Source organism: Anolis carolinensis, chromosome 3, assembly GCF_035594765.1.
Source record: "Anolis carolinensis isolate JA03-04 chromosome 3, rAnoCar3.1.pri, whole genome shotgun sequence".
Lineage (NCBI taxonomy): Eukaryota > Metazoa > Chordata > Lepidosauria > Squamata > Dactyloidae > Anolis > Anolis carolinensis.
Window position 1 is genome coordinate 164,405,199 of NC_085843.1, and position 17,652 is coordinate 164,422,850.

General features: G+C 41.8%; 2 protein-coding genes across 4 annotated transcripts in view; one reads left to right on the top strand and one right to left on the bottom strand.

Annotated features, from left to right (window-relative positions):
- Positions 1-17,652, bottom strand: part of acsl5 (acyl-CoA synthetase long chain family member 5) — a 69,919-nt gene that overhangs the window by 33,341 nt on the left and 18,926 nt on the right. The window contains exon 1 of one of the 3 annotated variants that reach the window (XM_003223430.4): positions 11,713-11,840. The exons of 1 other annotated variant lie outside the window; for it this stretch is intronic. The gene's annotated coding sequence lies outside the window, so the exon portion shown is untranslated. Of the gene's footprint in view, positions 1-3,680; positions 3,948-11,712; positions 11,841-17,652 lie in introns of those variants that run through there. One more of the 3 variants, XM_062975759.1, reaches the window with a different exon arrangement.
- LOC100564400 (guanylate cyclase 2G) overlaps positions 1,047-17,652 on the top strand; it is a 44,668-nt gene continuing 28,062 nt past the window's right edge. The window contains exon 1 of the mRNA XM_062975762.1: positions 1,047-1,245. The gene's annotated coding sequence lies outside the window, so the exon portion shown is untranslated. The remainder of the gene's footprint in view (positions 1,246-17,652) is intronic.

The window sequence follows — 17,652 nt, forward strand, 5'->3', positions numbered from 1 at the left end:
GCCTCCTGCGGCGCCTGCCGTAGGGACAGGGTGGCTGCCGCGGGAGGCGGGGCCGGCCACGCCTCCCGCAGCGCACGCCCGCTGCAGCTTGGCTGGGACAGGGTGCCCGCCGCGGGAGGCGTGGCCAGCCCCGCTTCCCGCGGCGGGCACCCTGTCCCAACCAGACTGTGGCGGGAGTCCAGTCCTTCCAGGCCGCGGCTGGACCTTCACCGTGGCCTGGAAGGACCGGATTCCCGCTGCAGCCTGCCTGGGACAGGGTGTGCAGGGTGGGAGGCGTGGCTAGCTCTGGCCTTGCCTCCTGCCGCGTGCGCCTTGGCCAAGCCGCCCACGCCATGGGGGCGGGGTCAGGGCGCCCGCACGCAGCGTAGGAGGCGGGGCCAGGTGGCGTGGGAGGCGGGGCCCGATCTGACCACGCCTCCCGCGGCGCGGTGGGGGGGGCGCAAAATTTTTTTGGTGTACCCCTGAAGATTCCCTTGGGCCGGTCCTGATGGCTTCGATAGGCCACATGTGGCCCCCAGGCCTTAGTTTGGGGACCCCTGCACTAGAGCATGGATCCACTTTAAATCCAGTTTCTGCCTCCTGGGGCTTGTAGTTTAGGGAGGGGCCTTTAAACTGCTCAGTCAGACAGGTTCTGGGCCTCACTAAACTACAAGCTAAAGAATTCTGCATGAGGCAAAAAACTGGATTTAGAGTGGAACGATGCTCTGGTGTGATGAGGCTGTTAACACAAATAGTAATTTAATAAAGTATTAACTTAGTTTCTGCTAACTCTTAAAAATGCACAACCTTTCACATACAAGGAGAACATCAGTTCTAGATACAGCTGGGCTTAACTGTTCTGCAGAAAAGTTGAGCCTGAGTCATAGTGTTCTGACCATATTGACACTTATTTCTTCTGTTCTCATAACTATGTATCCAACACATATTTGACTTACAGAAATATTTTCACTTCCAGTGTCAGCATGTAGTGGAACATGATGGCTAATATTCTTTAATAAGGTACAAGTGTACTTATTTCTAACATGGAAGCCACTTATCAGAAGTAGCACTTCTGAAAAGTACTAAGATTGTTCAAAATGTGAGCTCTTCAGCAAACAGTTTCAGGGAAGCTATGTTTTTGCATGCAGAACTACAACTGGGGAAAGGTATTTTTTTTTTGAACCACAAGCCTCAGAAGCACCCAACAAACACAGCCACTGTGCTAGCTGCGGGATGTGACAAGACTGGAAACTATTTACCAAGAAGGTAAGTTTCCAAAATGTGGAAAATACCAGGTTCAGTTTTTACTACTTCCAAGTAGGTCTGCAGTATCTACTTCACATACAAAAGCTGAGTGAAGTTACTTTTAAAAAACAAACCACTCTCAGAACAGGATTTCTGGGAGTTGTAAACCAAAAAGACAGTTTCTCCAAGCTTTGTGGTGAAAACCCCAAGTTCAGGCCTCAGCATTTCCAAGTCGGCCTAGGAAAGATTGTTGGCTGAAAGTCTGGAAAGCCCATGCCATTCAATATATGTACATTCATAACTCAAGCAAGCTTGAAACAATTATTTCTAATCCAACTGAATGATATGAGAACCCCCATGAAGCTTCCAAAAATCATTCATGAAATTACACATATGCATTTTCATACTGTTCAGAAGTACAGGCAGTCCCCAAGTTACGAACAAGATAGGTTCTTTAAGTTTGTTCTTCAGTTAAATTTATATGCAAGTCAGAACAGGTGCATTTTTAAGTGTAACTCCAGACAAAAATACTTACGTTTTGGCTTTGGATAGCATAGGGAAGGGTTAACACCCTTGTGGGGTTTGTTTTGCTGTCTGTGCCCGTTTAGAAAATTTAACCTCGCTTTCTATCCCTGTGAGAATTGGATTTTGAAAAATTTGGCTTGTTGTGAAAACGGATTTGTGATAAAGTTTCAGTGGAGACACATTTTCCTTATGATAACTCTTCCAAGAGTTTATCTTCTGAGGGGTAAATTTCTCTCACTTCCTGTTGTCTCACTCCTGTTCTTAACTATGAGTTTGTAACTGAGATGTTTGTAACTTGGGGACTGTCTATAGTAGAATCATGTTTAGAAGCCTGCATGAAGAAGTGCTTTGAGTACTGAACATTGACTTGTCTTGGTGGTGGATGTGTAGGTGGCTGTACAACTCTTGTGACTAGGGTTTAAATCCTTTCTCAGCAATGGAATGGCCTTGGGCAAGTCATATACTCTCAGCCTAAGAAAAATCCCATGATAGTTTCACCTTAAATTAGAAATGGCTTGAGGGCACACAATGAAGTAGTATAGATACAAAGCACAGCAAATCCTGCTATCATTCACATCAAGGGCTCTTATCGTTTGCAATTAAAGAAAACTCCAATCCATATAATTTCTTCAATCACAGTGATCATTTTTGCATATCATAAATGTAATAATCAGATCCTTGGCCTTTGGAACTAACTCAACTAATAAAAAGGGGAAAAGTTGCACAACTACAGGAGAAATAGAGCAGGTTCAATGTGTTGTCGAAGGCTTTCATGGCCGGGATCACAGGGTTGTTGTATGTTTTCCGGGCTGTGTGGCCATGTTCCAGAAGTATTCTCTCCTGATGTTTCGCCCACATGTATGGCAGGCATTCTCAGAGGTTGTGAGGTATGGAGAAACTAAGCAAGGAAGGTTTATATATATCTGTGGAAAGTCCAGGGTGAGAGAAGAACTCTTGTCAGTTGGAGGCCAATGTGAATGTTGTAGTTAATCACCTTAATTAGCATTGCATAGCTTCATCTCCTGGCTTCTTCCTGCCTGTGGGGCATCCTTTGTTCAGAGTCATTAGCTCTGAACAAAGATTCAGAGACATGAATCAACCAGGGGCAGCTAACGACTCTGAACAAAGGATGCCCCCAGGTAGGAAGAAGCCAGGAGATGAAGCTACTCAATGCTAATTAAAATGATTACAACATTCACACTGGCCTCCAACTAACAAGGGGTCTTCTCTCACCCTGGACTTTACACAGATATGTATAAACCTTCCTTGCTTTGTTTCTCCATACCTCTCAACCTCTGAGGATGCCTGCCATAGATGTAGGCGAAACGTCAGGAGAGAATATTTCTGGAACATGGCCATACAGCCCGGAAAACATACAACAACCCAGAGTAGGTTCAAGCTTCCGATTTTTCTAAACACAGAAAAAAACATAGATATAGTACTGGACTTGGTTCTAAAAAGAAAGCTTCAAGTCTCTGGTGAACTACAATGTCCACAGGGAGCATCGATGGAATCATGGGAGTTGTGGTTTTACAAGGTCTTCCACCTTCTCTGCCAAAGACTGCTAGTGTCTCGTCAAACTACAACTCCTGGGATTTCATAGCATTGAGACATGGCAGTTAAAGTAATAGCAATCTGAATTCATTCCACAGTGTAAATGCACCCTTAGTCACCCTCAGGCTGATATCTATTATTAGGTTCCAGTACTAACAGCAACATGAGCAATACATTCTCCTTTGAAGAAATTGGGTTAACAAGCACGTGAGTATAGTAACAACATTACCAAGTAATAGCATCTCATTTTTTTTATTACACAGAACCTATTATTTTACTAACAAGGCAGTTTTAACGCTCGGCAGCTGTGCACACACAAAAAGCTGTAATCCAAATAATGTATAAGATTCTAAATGAGGGAAAAAACTTCCACTTACCGAACAGATATTATGAGCCTGCAACTAAGTGCAGGCACACACCCTTAAATAACAGAGACATGCAGGAAGTGCTGGGAAGCTCTCGTAACAGGAAGTGACTAATTGTTCTCAGGGATGCTGTTATAGGCTCCCTTAGAGCAAAGCCTCTTAGACGCAATCCGGCTTACTTCTGCATAAAAGTGAGCGGGGTCAGGCTGTATGAAAGTGCAGGCAACATAACAGGAAGGGAAGTGGCAAGCCACATTTCACCGGCAAGTGACAGTGCATCACTTACTGTGCATCTTTTGCCCTTTCATCCTCATCTCGTCTTAAAAAATCACAGTGAGACTATGTAGGAATGACTTGTGTGTACTCCAAGCATTATTGGTTCATTATAATGAAAAGGGCTCCCACATGAAAGTAATTAGAACTACAATAGTTAACTTACTCATATTTACTCAGTCGTAAATACCTTTTGTATTCCCAGACATGTAGAACCACAATTAGTTGTTAGTTTCACTTTTTCACACGGATGTGGCTATCAGATGGACAATTCAACATTTTATTTATGGGGTTTGTGAGTTTTTCGGGCTGTATGGCCACGTTCCAGAAGCATTCTCTCCTGACATTTTGTCCACATCTATGGCAGGCATCCTCAGAGGCTGTGAGGTACAGTAGTACCTCACATCACCTTAACTTCCTTCACGTTTACAAGTTTCACTCAGTGCACTTTGCTCAGTCCATTGTATGATTTTATTACTGTGTTTTAGCATGTGTTTTATAATGACTGATTTTATTTTTTGTATTTGATACCACTGTATGCTTGTCTTATATCTGTGAGCCGCCCTGAGTCCCTCTGGGGAGATGGTGGCGGGGTATAAAAATAAAATAATAATAATAATAATAATAAGTAGTAGTAGTAGTAGTAGTAAAGGTAAAGGTTTCCCCTGACGTTAAGTACAGTCATGTCCAACTCTGGGGGTTGGTGCTCATCTCAATTTCTAAGCTGAAGAGCCAGCGTTGTCCGTAGACACCTCCAAGGTCATGTGGCTGGCATGACTGCATGGAGCGCTGTTACCTTCCCGCCGGAGCAGTACCTATTGATCTACTCACATTGGCATATTTTCAAACTGCTAGGTTGGCAGAAGCAGGGGCTAACAGCGGGCGCTCATTCCGCTCCTGGGATTTGAACCTGGGACCTTTCGGTCTGCAAGTTCAGCAGCTCAGTGCTTTAACACACTTCGCCATCGGGGCTCCGAGGTACAGTAGAGTCTCACTTATCCAACATAAACAGGCCGGCAGAACCTTGGATAAGCGAATATCTTGGATAATAAGGAGGGATTAAGGAAAAGCCTATTAAACATCAAATTAGGTAATGATTGGGCCCGGGCTGTGGCGCAGGCGGGAGAGCAAGCCAGCTGCAACCAGCTGCAATGAATCACTCTGACCAGGAGGTCATGAGTTCGAGGCCCGCTCGGAGCCCATGTTTGTCTTGTCTTTGTTCTATGTTATAAGGCATTGAATGTTTGCCTATATGTGTAATGTGATCCGCCCTGAGTCCCCTTTGGGGTGAGCAGGGCGGAATATAAATGCTGTAAATAAATAAATAAAATAAATGTTATGTTGTAATTACTGTATTTACGAATTTAGCACCAAAATATCATGATATATTGAAAACATTGACTAAAAAAATGCCTTGCATAATCCAGAACCTTGGATAAGTGAGACAATACTGTATATTGAAAAAACTCAGCAAGGAAGGTTTATATATCTATGGAAGGTCCAGGATAAAAGAAAGAACTCTTGTCTGTCAGAAGCCAGTGTGAATGTTGTAATTGATCATCTTGATTAGCATTAATGGCCTTGCCAGCTTCATGTCCTGGCTTCTTCCTGCCTGGGGGAATCCTTTGTTTGGAGGTATTAGCTGCCCCTAATTGATTCATGTCTGGAATTCCTCTGTTCTGATTTTAGAGTTTTTTAATACTGGTAGCCAGATTTTGTTCATTTTCACGGTTTCTTCCTTTCTGCTGAAATTGTCCACATGCTTGTGGATTTCAATGGCTTCTTTGTGTAGTCTGACATGATAGTTGTTAGAGTGGTCCAGCATTTCTGTGTTCTCAAATAATATACTGTGTCCAGGTTAGTTCATCAAGTGCTCTGCTATGGCTGACTTCTCTGAATTAGTCTGCAGTGCCTTTCATGTTCCTTGATGAAAAAACACAACTTACAAACTATCTACAGACCCACTAAGAAAATCCAACAAATGCTATGTTCAGGACAAGAGGGATCCTCTCACCTCTGCAGGAGTCTACCGTATACCATGCAGCTGTGGACAAGTCTACATAGGGACCACCAAATGCAGCATTGCCCAAAAACAGAGGAATTCCAGAATCGGGTGGTTAACACCTCCAAATAAAGGATTCCCCCAGATCTCTAAGGATGCCTGTAATAGATGTGGGCAAAACATCAGGAGAGAATGCTTCTGGAACATGGCCATGCAGCCCGAAAAACTGACAACCCTGTGATTCCGGCCATGAAAGCTTTTGACAACACATTTTATTTATGCTTAACTGGGGGGCATTTCAAATTTGGTGCTATGTCCAAACAAACTATAACGTGTTTTCGAAGACTTTCATAGCTAGAACCAGTGGGTTGCTGTGAGTTTTCTGGGCTGTATGGCCATGTTCCAGAAGCATTCCTTCCTTCTTGCTTCTGGAACATGGCCATACAGCCCAGAAAACTCACAGCAACCCAAATTATAGTTCGTCTTTAATTGTGGTTTAGTCTGTCATCTCAGCACCACAATATTGGTGCTCAGAGACAATGATAAACCACATAAGACAGAAAATGAATGCAAACATTTCTTATCTCTTCTTTCAGTACCACTGGAAAGAATGGGGACTACACAATCTAGAGATATGAACATGTGATACTAAACCATAATCTGTTGTGTATAAATGGAGCCCCGGTGGCAAAGTGCATTAAAGTGCTGAGCTGCTGAACTTGCAGACCAAAAGGTCCCAGGTTCAAATCCCGGGAGTGGCTTGAGCGCCCGCTGTTAGCTCCAGCTCCTGCCAATTTAGCAGTTCGAAAACATGCAAATGTGAGTAGATCAGTAGGTACCGCTCCGGCGAGAAGGTAACTGCGCTCCATGCAGTCATGCCGGCCACATGATCTTGGAGGTGTCTACGGACAACGCCGGCTCTTCAGCTTAGAAATTGAGATGAGCACCAACCCCCAGAGTCAGACATGACTGGACTTAACGTCAGGGGAAACCTTTACCTTTACCTATAAATGGAGAATTGAATGACAATGATAGACTTTCTAGAGGAGACCCATTGAATGGATGGGATTGTTCTAAGTGCTGATTTATCATTCTGCCTTTGTTTCAGTTCTCTAGCTCAGTGGTTCTCAGCCTGTGGTTCCCCAGATATTTTGGCCTACAACTCCCAGAAATCGCAGTAAGTTTACCAGCTGTTAGGATTTCTGGGAGTTGAAGGCCGAAACATATGGGGAACCACAGGTTGAGAACTACTCTAGCTGGAACTACTTGTAGAAATCCAGAGCTGCCAGCATTTTGCATGTGAAAACTCAACTTCTCACTCTTTATAAGAGCAAGATCCTTTATGAAGGCTACCTAAAGAAGTCCAATTTCATTTCACAGATGTAAACCAGGATACTTGTGATGAAGCATCACAGCATGATCAAAATGGCAAAGGAATTAAACACAATCTAAGAGACTGCAATATTTTGCTTTTGCCTGGTTCTGCCAGGCAAAGGTTCTGCCCTCTTTTCTCCTCTTCAGCTGAACTGAGTTAAGGGAGTGCAAACTATCGCAATGTGAATTCTGTTGCTAGGATCTGAAATAAGCCGAGGTCAAAGAGGGAAACTTGGAGGGAGGGAAATAAACTGGAATGTTTTCAAAGCCGCTGAAAAAGTAGCATGGGAGGACGATCCCTACCCAATTGTGGCATTAGAGTTCAAGCCCAAACCTTTCAGCTGCTATGCAATGTATATTTCCACTGGAGCTTGTGTTCCAAGTTGCTAAGTCTTTTTCTAGATGTGTGTCTGTAACTTTAACATAATATGGAGAAAAACAGTATAGGAGCTATTTCTCACCATGCCTAGAAAAGGCTTTTAAACTTTTGCCAATCAGTCTGCTAAAAACAAGTTGCAAATGTTGTTAGCTCTAATGTTACATTGGTCTGGAGTAATAAGTCATTATAGGGAAGTAATGTGTGTTGCTTAACACCAGGGCCAGGGCACCTTGTTAAAAACATGGGCTAAAATTGACTTTTTAAACAGCAAAACCTCACACCTGGGAAGTTACTCTTTCCTCAGCATGAAGGCAGTGATAAGGAAAACTTCACCTGTTGGTTTCATTCTGTAAGACTTCTGTTTTACATTCTCTCTTAAAGGTAGAGTTTCTTATTATAACTGGTAGTAAAGAAGCCCATGATAGGTGGGCTAAAGACACTTCATGCAAAAAACGGATGTAGTACATTACTTCTGATGAGAACACATTAATAAACACGTGCTTATCATTCTAATCATACACTTATTTAACTTTTTTATATACAAGCAGTGAAACCCAGTGTAAGTCATTTTTAAACACTCTTTTCTACAACAAAAATATTTCCAGAAATAATGAAATGAAACTAATAATAATAATGGCCAGAAAAAGAAAAAAATGATAAAGAACACTCTTTTATTTAACTGTGTATGTGTTTATGTATATGTGTGCATGTGTATATACACCATATACAAGGTTAAATAAATATATATATACAGGAGCCACCAGTACCGCAGCGGGTTAAACTGCTGAGCTGCTGAACTTGCTGAAGGTCAGCAATTTCAATCCAGGGAGCAGGGTGAGCTCCCTCTGTTAGCTCCAGCTTCTGCCAACCTAGCAGTTCGAAAACATGCAAATGTGAGTAGATCAATACATACCGCTTCGGCGGGAAGGTAACGGCGCTCCATGCAGTCATGCCAGCCACATGACCTTGGAGGTGTCTACGGACAAAGCCGGCTCTTTGGCTTAGAAATGGAGAGAACACCAACCCCCAGAGTTGGACATGACTAGACTTAATGTCAGGGGGAAACCTTTATCTTTAATATATATATATAATCATGCCAGTAAAAATAAATTGTAACCCTGCCTTTGCATTTTCTTTCTTTGCATTTCTTCAATAGATGTCAGAAGTCTTTGCTAGCATACAGAAGTGGAGTTGTTTGTTCTGCTCCACAGTCGCACAAGGTGGAGGATTCTATTAGCTAGTGCCATTTTGCCAGGTTGTTTTTTGATCTACCAATTCCACTTCTGAGTCTATTCAGGAACTTCCAAATTGCTCATTCTTGGTTTGCCCCTGGAAGCAGACCCTTGTGGGGAGCCATCCAGTTGGGATTGCCTAGTTTAGCTGCCCAGAGGGATACACCAAAGGTCTTTATCAAGACCATTGCTAACAATTATGTCTGTTAGTACAGTTTGTCACTTGATAAGGAAAGAGAACCCTGTGAAATTTATGGGGTCACCATAAGTTGACAAGTGACACGTATACACAAATAAACATACATGAAAACAAATGAAAAGGGCGAAGAGGGGAAAATAAGCATACAGCCCTTTTAGGACTAAGTAATTCATATTTTGGAACTTCTGGTGGCTCAGTGTGTTAAAGCACTGAGCTGCTGAACTTGCAGACCAAAAGATCCCAGGTTCAAATCCGGGGAGCTGAGTGAGTGGCCGCTGTTAGCTCCAGCTCCTGCCAACCTAGCAGTTCGTAAACATGCAAATGTGAGTAGATCAATAGGTACCGCTCCGGCAGGAAGGTAACGGCGGTCCATGCAGTCATGCCAGCCACATGACCTTGGAGGTGTCTACGGACAACGCCGGCTCTTCAGCTTAGAAATGGAGATGAGCACCAACCCCCAGAGTCAGACATGACTGGACTTAACGTTAGGGGAAACCTTTACCTTTATCTTTTTTAATTCATATTTTAGCATGGGTATTTGTGTATATCAATGAACTTTCTCAGTCATTTCATCTGAAGAAGTAGATTGATATTCACAAATACTCGTACTAAAATAAAAATAATTTAAAAGCAGTTATTGTATTCCAATTTTTCATCCCCTTTGTTTTTTCTTCTGATGCAACACAGACTAGCAGGGCTATTTAAGGATGGACATGTTTATTTTTTAAAAGAAGCAGCTCCTACCACCATCTCGCTCCCAATCTCCTCCTTTCTCTTCTGCCTTCCAAGAATAATGGGAAGGAAGAGAAGAGAAATGCTGTAATAATAAAAAGAGATCACTTGGTTTCAGGCAGGTTGTGATCATTTGTGGCTCAATTCACTGCCGAACCATCCTCGCTTTTGGGGTACTTCCCTGGGGGAGGGGGGAGCGAGGAGCCACTATGATACTCCCTTACATTTTACACCCAGGAGGAGTCCCCCCCCCCCCACACACACACACACACACCTCTTTTGGCCCACCACTTCTATCAGGCTACTACTGCAATATATAGAATCAGAGTTGCAAGAGACTGTAAGGGCCACCTAATCCAAACCCATGCCATGCAGGAAATATATGATCACAGCACTTCTGCTGGATGGCCATCTAGCCTCAGTTATAAACTTCCAGAGAAGGGGACCCTACCACCATATGATGTATGACACATTTGCTTCTGAAATCAACTGGGACTCCCTAGCGTAGTTTACTGTCAGAAAGTTACTGCTTTTAGATCACTTCTTCATTCAAGAACACACAGCACAAGGCAACTCTCTGAGTCATACAAAGCGGTTCACCCGACTGGCCTCACATTCAACTATGCCCTAGTGCCTGTTTTCTATCAAAATCCGACATGCCATATAATAGTGGAACTGTTTTAGAATTACTTTTAAACTTCTCGGTGCTTTAAATTTTTAAGTTTTTCTAAATTGTTTTATATTGTATACTACTTCCAGATCTTGTGATATAAGGTAAGATCTCTCTCTCTCTTTCTGTGTTTACATATCGTGTGTATATATGTGTGTGAGAGAGAGTTTTCAATAAAATAAGACTCACTTGGAACATAGCAATCCAGAATAAATATCTCTATAGGCACTAGAGTAAAAGGAACACATTATGGTTTTTCAAACAACAACAAATTTAATTTTGCTTGTAAAAGTTGATAGAAGTCATAGTTCATTGAATTAATTATTCCAAAGGGGTCTACCATTCAAGCCTCTCACAACAAGCAAAGTCACATACAGTAGAGTCTCACTTATCCAATATTCGCTTATCCAACGTTCTGGATTATCCAACACAGTCTGCCCCCTTCCTGGATCCACAGCTGTTTCTCTAGGCAGCAAGAACTGAACTTTTTATGGATTTAATTTCCAACAATGTTAGTACTGTAAGTTCATTTTATGCAATTCTATCATTATTTGCAGTCAATTTGTTAGTAGCCAATGTTTTTGTAGTCAGTGATTTCAATACATTGCTAAGTTTGTGAATACAGTAAATTACGTTACCGTGTATTGAACTGCTTTTTCTGTCGATTTGTTGTAAAACATGATGAATTTGTAAAATCATAACGTCATTTGATGCTTAATAACCTTTTCCTTAATCCCTCATTATCCAATATTTTTGCTTATCCAGCATTCTGCTGGCCCGTTTATGTTGGATAAGTGAGACTCTACATACGCCTTATGGTTCAATAAATAACAATAAGCCCAAACGACTCACAGCAACCCAGTTTAATCTTGGTCTCTAGAAAATATACAAAAGGTCATCATGTTATATAGACATTTATAATCATATTGGCATTGTCTAGATTTTTTTCTTTCAAACTGGAAGATCCAGGTGTTCATCAACTATTTGGTTCTTGTTCTTCCCGTTAGTTCAGTACTAAGTATAATTTTAAATTTACATAGATGTATAATGCAGCATATGTTTATAATGCAAGAGCTTTCACCCATACATTATTCAGCCATTTTGTTTCTCATGATTTTTAAATAGTAAGAGTAATAATTTTAGCATTACTACATTTCGATCATGAGCTAATTGCAGGGCTTACCTTGTGTTCTGTTACTCAAATGCAAAAATGTACCCGAAGTTATCCCACCTAGTCCTGCACTGTGGTTTAAAACCTGCTCATCTCACAAGCAATTTCTGCGTCAGAGCCGAGGCTGGTTACTCTTTGCCTTCAAGCCGCTTGAATAAAATGACAATAGCCTTTGAACCTGCCAATGATTGGTTCAAAGATAGGACTAAACCTGATCAAATAGTCAGAGTAATTTGAGCTGGTGTGAAATACCAGAAAGATAAATAGCTAGTGCTTACGCAATAGTTTTACGAACTCAAGAGTATGGCTTAAGTTGCAGAACCAGCATGTGCTTTCAAAAGGCAGCAAGCCTTAAATCTGGCGCACCATATTAACAGAACTGCAGCGGCTCAATCTTCCTTCATTACCTGGTTGAATTTTGTATTTTAAATTGTTAGAAAATGGGGGAAAATATGGAGAAAGGGATTATCCAGAAAGATGTAGCAAAGGTTTTAATGTTTTGCAATATGCATATAACCTTAGGCATTCCAAGTTAAAGAGGATTGTCAAACAGATAGTTGCATTTATGTGTGAGGTAGACAATGAGGAATCCTTGAGTCAGCCTCTACAGGTTTGTGAATGCCTTATACTGCAATCTGACACATTTACTTAGGCATAAGTCTCTTACTATAAATAGGACTTTCTCCCAGGCCTATGCACATGGAATTGCCATTTTTAAGATAGATCACAGTTAAATTTGTATGTATATATGTGCAAAACAATTGAGAAGCCATTTATTTCTTGGGTAATTGGGGCAATTTTGAGAATAGGATGCTGTGTTGGATACTTTCAAATGTAGCCCCAATCCGTGAGCTTCTGTCACACAACTTGCCAACCTTTCCCCCCTCTTAATCTCTTCTTGGATTGAGTACTTGGGGCTGAATGTGATCTTGACATGGATCAGTTAATGTGTTTTTCTATGGGTTCACAGTAGTCATGGGCCCATTACTGTCTCATCCGTTTATTTCGTGTTTTCATATTGTTTTGTACATTCGGAATGCACAGAACGGTACACTCCTCTCCAGAATGGAAATATCAATGAAACAAAAAGAAAGTGGGAATGGTAGCTGTTTGGTCTGCTGATTTTCAGCGCACCAAGCACCTCTTACTTGGCGCTCATAGGCCCTGGCAGTGCCTACAGCCAAACGCCAGGTGTTGGGTGCTCGGCACTCAGATGTAGGCCCTGGCTGGCAATGCCTACAGCCGATCGTCTGGCACTGGGCACTGGATATCAAGCGTTCAGCATGCTAGGGTCTAGGCCCTGGTGCTTTGCCGCCAATGGGCCGAAAATCTTCATTCTTTCTGATCTTGGACGGAAAAGCTCATTTGGAAAGGCACCCGTTTTCAGGAGAGGTGCTCAAAAACTAAAATGGGGCCTTACGAAGGAAACAAACAGGAACGGATAATGATTCTATACAAATGCACATGACTAGTTCACAGCAGTAAGCGTGGCCAAAGTATCTATGCAAACTTATTATTAAGCAGCCAGACACAGTTGTAGAATAATAGACACACAGAAACTTATTATGACATGTTAAGATTACACATTATGCCCTGAGCTATTTAATCATTCGCAGCTCTCTAAAACCCAAGTTGTTTCTTCACCCTGGCTGACTGTCATCTACTGTATCTCTATTACAGCTTTCCCCTATCTTTAACCACCCCTGGTCTTATGTCTTTTCTCCTTCATAAGCCCGGCCTCACCTCACAACTTTCAATGAGCTGTAAGTGGCTGGCACCAGCCAGTGCCTACTTTCACATTGTATTCTGTATGCTGGATAAATGCAAATACTTGTTTTAGGCATTGACTGGTAGTCATGCTGTGGAGAGTAGATATTTGTTTGCTTATCTCCAGTGCAGAGAAAAGTATTTTACATCTTAGCAGAGATGAGCATAGATTTAGCCTTAAAATGGCTTCACTTTTTAAAGGGGTTTAAGTGGTGTACAATTTTTGCACTTGTGATACTATAAAGCTTTGAAGGAAGGCATGGCTAATGGAAACACTAGTGAGTGTAATCAACGACACACCAATATTGTAGCTACCCCGACCCTTTCAGGTTTTTATTAGAATGTAAACAAGTAAAACCAGTCTGTCCAGGCATATGGTTTATCAGTTTAATCCTCTAATAAAAGGCTTCAAACAGATAGTGAGTGTACACAGTTACACTAACATTACTGGTTTGTTCTAAGCGAGTGATCCATGCCCTTATTCCCAACAAGCCCACTCTCCACCCTCTTTTGTTTCACCTAACACTACAGTACACTACCACATGTATGTCAAGAGTCATGCTGATATAGTGAATTAGAATTCCAGATATATACTACATATATATTATTCCAGATATATACTACATACAAAGAACGAGACCAAAATTATTTCAGTAATCAGCAAAATTGTCCTCAGTAGTGGTCTAGTTTTATCCTAAATGACTGACTGACTTATTGGTAACATGATAATATTAATGCAACTTATCTAAGGAATTCATTGCTGTGGTAAGATCTGAGCTGGGGCTTGATTAGTTTTCCAGCTGTAACTAATATGTGGCTCGCTCTTCTTCTGGTTTGTAATGATAATAGGGCCCTTAAGTTCAAATTTAGATACCCTCTGATTTGTTGGATGACGGGTCCCATCATGGCTAAAACTGGCTGATATATGATGGGAACTTCCCAGTAGCAGATGATGTCCCCATGCCAATGGAGTGGTGATTCTACTCCAGACTTTAACTCCAACATTGAAACAGTTCTTCAAAATACTGAACCCAGTTTACAGAAAAGGTCCAGCATCTTAGAAGTTCCATTAAACCTATTTAAAACCTGGAGTTGATGTATTATTACACTGACATGGGAGCTACCAGGAACCACAGCTGAAGACCAAGAATTCATCTTCATGACACTTTCAATATAGCATGTAAGTACTGATTCACTCGACATAGGAGTCCAATCAATTTTTTAAGCCGACTCTGATGATAATCCCCATCCTGCCTCCAAACCATTTCATAGCCCTTGGGAACTATGGTGATGTCTACTAGGTATGTTTGGTAATTATGTGGAAAACATGCTGAACAGACACTATATAATTTGTTTCTTGCTATAGTCACATTGTTATTTTTCATTTCCCGCACTAACTTCTTCAAGACATGAAGCACCCCAGGTCATTTCAAGCTATTATCTTGCCTTATATGAAGATGATGCCCCCGACACTGCTAAAAGCTACAGGGAACTCTGATGACCAAGTTGATTTCAAGCCATGTGAAAGGAGGAAAATAAACCTTGAACTAATTCATATAATTAAATATCATCTTGTTCCAAGTTTATTTCGAAACAGACAGCAGAATGGCATAGAGTTGACCTACAACTCTTGTGGGAATTAAGAACATAGGACCCTTGCAAAAGTGGAAAAAATAGTACTTAACTGTACTTAACACGTAGAAGAAGTACCAGTACTGACAAGATAGTTGGGCCTGGCCACATCTATGTTTTTTTGCACACTCATTCACTTGGACAGATGGGGTAAAAGGAGGGGACAAGGAAGAGGGAAGATATGTGGTTTGTTGGTCTCCATGATGGACGGAGGGAGCGAGATTAGGAGAGTGAAGAGGAAGAGAACCAGAGTGAGTGGGAAGGTATTTATTTAATGCTCCCCCTCAAATGTGTCATTGCCTAAATTGACTCACAACATGGCTAGTTCTAAGATAACAACAAGAAACTCCTGTAGTTCTGTTTGGATTTCTTCTTTGAAGAAATAATATGTGAGCAAAAGGGCCAAATTTTGTCTTAGAAACTTGAAATATAGAAGAATCAGCATGGACACTAGAATGATGTTGAAATATTTGCCTTAAGACACTTGGACTTGGGATATCTTCTGGAATTTAAAAAAACTAGGGTTCAAAGGCAACTATATATGGCATGTAACATTCTTATGCACAGAGTTTAAAGAGTAATGGGAGTCCGCCAGTGATACTATTGTGCCTATCCACACACGGAAAAAGCCAACGACCCATGTCACTGACAGATATCCCCACAGAACACTTCATTGCATCATCACTCACATCTGGTATGCCAACGTATCCTCCATTCCATGAGCAGTCGTAAAATTATCTTGTTCCTTCTTTCCCCATCTTTTTTGCTCAAGTAGTACCCTTAGTCTATCCCTAAGTCACTGTTTTAGAGGATACTACACAAAGGATGATGGCCGAAAGTGAGGAAGAGCTGAGGAGCCTTATCATCAGGGTGAAAGAAGAAAGTGCAAAAGCTGGGCAGCAGTTAAACATCAAGAAAACCAAAATCATGGCAGCTACACCTATTGATAACTGGCAAATAGAAGGAGAAAACGTGGAGGCAGTGACAGACTTTATATTTCTAGGCACAAAGATCACTGCAGATGCAGACTGCAGCCAGGAAATCAGAAGACGTTTACTTCTTGGGAGGAGAGCAATGGCCAACCTTGATAAAATAGTGAAGAGCAGAGACATCACATTGGCAAAGAAGGTCCGCATAGTCAAAGCAATGGTATTCCCCATAGTAACCTATGGTTGCAAGAGCTGGACCATAAGGAAGGCTGAGCGAAGGAAGATAGACGCTTTTGGACTATGGTGCTGGAGGAAAATCCTGAGAGTGCCTTGGACCACAAGAAGATCCAACCAGTCCATCCTCCAGGAAATAATGCCCGGCTGCTCACTGGAGGGAAGGATATTAGAGGCAAAGTTGAAGTATTTTGGCCACATCATGAGAAGACAGGAAAGCTTGGAAAAGATCATGATGCTAGGGAAAATGGAAGGAAAAAGGAAGAGAGGCCGACCAAGGGCAAGATGGATGGACAGTATCCTTGAAGTGACTGGCTTGACCTTGAAGGAACTGGGGGTGGCGACGGCCGACAGGGAGCTCTGGCGTGGACTGGTCCATGAGGTCATAAAGAGTCGGAAATAACTATGTGATTGAGCAGCAGCAGCACACAAAGGAAGTAAGGACTACAAACTACCCGTGTTTCCTGGCCAGAGGGTCTTCAGAGAACACACATAGACTTCTCTGGGGCAAGGAGTGTAAGTTCTGCATAGGGAAGAAAAACATTTTACCAAGCAAGCAGGGTATATAAAATGGGATGCTATAGACCAGTGGTTCTCAACCTGTGGGTCCCCAGATGTTTTGGCCTACAACTCCCAGAAATCCCAGCCTGTTTACCAGCTCTTAGGATTTCTGGGATTTGAAGGACAAAACATCTGGGGACCCACAGGTTGAGAACCACTGCTATAGACAAGCTCTGAGTGTATAGCACAAGGCTGGGCAACCACAGCAAGTTCAGGAACAACGTCTTCTCAGAGATGCTGGTGCTCCAAAAATGCCACCGATACATTTAAAAAACAACATAAATCTTCTGATTTTAAAGAATAGTTCCTTTAGTATATTAAACAGTTCATGACCCCCCTCCATGCAACATAATGCAAAGGTAAATTGCTGCTGGAAAGAAAAGGAAAGGGAAGAAAAAGATATGTGTATGCAGGTGCTAACTGGTCACTCCAGTTATGCTTCTGTGGATTGAATTATTGTTTGATAGAGAAAATGCAGAATTCCAGTTCCCTTCAACAGTTTCATATCCATGGAGCTTGCAAGCATTCATTAGACTTGCTGAAACAAATAGGTCAAAATCTGAACAACTAGGAGCATCCTACCTGCTTGCCAAAGTGGCTTCCGGTTTGGCAATTCAATATAGTCATGAGATTGGACTCTTTGTTAGATTGCAAGGATTGATATGTGAGATAATTCATATGCACGTGGGGTGTCATAATTTTAGCACACATTTCCTTGCCCTGTATACTATTTGAGACAAGGAAGGGCACTCCCAGTTGTTTGAATGAAATAGTGTGGCTCTGCCTACATTCTTAATGTTTTAATGTATATCGTACTTATTTACTGCAT